Here is a 2,822-nt window from a genome sequence, read left to right on the forward strand (position 1 = left end):
ATGTTTAAAAATTCAATCAAAAAAGAGATTATCAAATTAGGTAAAAGTACAGGCTCAGGGTGCCTGGGTGGCTCAGTTGGTTAAGTGACTGCCTTTGGCTCAGGTCATGATCCCAGGGTCCTGGGATTGAGCCCTACATTGGGTTCCCTGCTCAGTGGGGAACCTGCTTCTCCCTCTCCCTCTGCCTGCTGCTCTGCCTACTTGTGCTCTCTCTCTCTGTGTCAAATAAATAAATAAAATCTTTTAAAAAAAAAGTACAGGCTCATTAAAAGACTGACATCTATCATAAGATTAGAATGTTTCCCTTCCCCTCACACCTAACTACAACATCAACAGGGTCCCTTTATGGTAACAGTGGATTAGAGCTGAAAGAACAGTGGGCTTTATCTGGGAAGGAGTTTCTAGGCAAACTCAAAGACAGTAGGGAACACAAATGTAAGGACCCTAGATGAAACTGAAGCTTTCTATAGAAAACATTAAACATAGCCACACTCTTAGCCAGATAAACCTAAGAACTCACACTAAAGGCATATTACCTCAGTTCCTATTACCTAATATATCATGTCTAGTTAATAAAAAATCACAAAGAGTGGCAAAAGACAAAACAAAACCAAACTAAAACAGTCTGAAGAGACAAAGCAAGCATTATAACAAGACCCAGATAGGACAGAAATTTTGGAATTATCAGACTGGGATTTGAAATAACTGAATAATAGTAATAATAATAATAATAATAGTAATAATAATAGTAATAATAAAGGCTGTACTAAAAAAAGTGGACAACATACAAGAACAGATGGGTAACATAAGCAGAATAAGCAAAGAGATGTAAACTCTAAGAATCAAAGGGAAAATTATAGAAATCAAAAACTTTGTAACAGAAATCAAGAATGCCTTTGATGAGTTCAACAGAAGGCTGGATATGGTCAAGGAAAGAATCAGTGAGCTTGAAGGAATGTCAATAGAAACATCCAAAACTGAAATGCAAAGAAGAATGAAGAAAATATAACACAATATCTAAGAACTTGGAACAATTGGAATATATTTAACATATGTGTAATGTGAATACCAGAAGGAAAAGAGAGAAAGGAGTTAAAAAAAAATTATAGTAATAATGCCTGAGAATTTTTCAAAATTAATGACAGATATCAAACCACAGGTCCAGGAAGCTCAGAGAACACCATGCAGGATAAATATCAAAGAATCCTCCAAATTCATTCTATGAGGCCAGCATTACCCTGATTCCAAAACCAGATAGAGACTCTACTAAGAAAGAGAAGTACAGGCCAATATCCCTGATGAAAATGGATGCAATAAAATATTAGCACACGAAATCCAAAAATACATTTAAAAAAATCATTCACCACAATCAAGTGGGATTTATTCCTGGGATGCAAGGGTGGTTCAATATTTGCAAATCAATTAAGGTGATAAACCACATTAATAAAAGAAAGGGTAAAAACCATATGATCATTTCAGTAGATGCAGAAAAAGCATTTGACAAAGTACAACATCGACTGATGATAAAAACCCTCAACAAAGTAGGTTTAGAGGGAACATACCTTGACATAATAAAGGCCATATATGAAAAACCCACAGCTAATATCATCCTCAATGGGGAAAAAACTGAGAGCTTTTCCTCTACAATTAGGAACAAGACAGAGATGTCCATTGTCGCCACTATTATTTAACTGGAAGTTCTAGCAACAGCATTCAGACAACAAAAAGAAATAAAAGGCATACAAAATAGCAAGGAAGAAGTAAAACTTTCACTATTCACAGATGACATGATACTCTATATAGAAAACCCAAAAGACTCCACCAAAACACTGCTAGAGCTGATACATGAATTAAGTCAAAGGGTTCAAAATCAATCTACAGAAATCTGTTGCATTTCTATACACCAACAATGAAGTAGCAGAAAGAGAAATTAAACAATTAATCTCATTTACAATTGCACCAAAAACAGTAAGATACTTAGGAACAAACCTAACCATAGAGGTAAAAGACCTGTACTCTGAAAACACTGTTTAAAGAAACTGAAGAGGACAAAGAAATGGAAAAACATTCCATGGTCATGGATTGGAAAAACAAATATTGTTAAAATGTCTATACTGCTCAAAACAATCTACATATTTAATGCAATCACTACCAAAATACCAACAGCATTTTAGACAGAACAAAGAATCTTAAAATTTGTATGGAACCACAAAATATCCTAATAGCCAAAGCAACCCTGAAAAAGAAAAGCAAAGCTGGAGGTATCCTGATTCTATACTTGAAGTTATATTACAAAGGTGTCATCAAGAAAGTATGGTACTGGAAGCGCCTGGGTGGCTCAGTTGATTGGGCCTCTGCCTTCAGCTCAGGTCATGATCCCAGGATCCTGGGATCCAACCCTGCATTGGGCTCCCTGCTCAGCTGGGAGCCTGCTTCTCTCTCTGTCTCCACCCCCCCACTCGTGCTTGCTCTCTCTCTCTCTCTGTCTGAAATAAATAAAATATTTTTTAAAAAAGTATGGTACTGGCACAAAAATAGACACATAGATCAATAGAACACAATAGAGAACACATAGATCAATGGAACACAATAGAGAACTGAGAAATGGATCTTCAACTCTATGGTCAACTAATCTTTGACAAAGCAGGAAAGAATATCCAATGGAAAAAAGTCTTTTAAATAAATGGTGTTGGGAAAATTGGACAGACATATGTAGAAGAATGAAACTGGATCACTTTCTAATACCATATGCAAAGATAAACTCAAAATGGATGAAAGACCTCAATGTGAGACAGAAATCCATCAAAATCCTAGAGGAGAAC

The sequence above is a fragment of the Mirounga leonina genome, unplaced genomic scaffold (assembly GCF_011800145.1).
Source record: "Mirounga leonina isolate KUSES-001 unplaced genomic scaffold, KU_Mleo_1.0 Mir_101609, whole genome shotgun sequence".
Lineage (NCBI taxonomy): Eukaryota > Metazoa > Chordata > Mammalia > Carnivora > Phocidae > Mirounga > Mirounga leonina.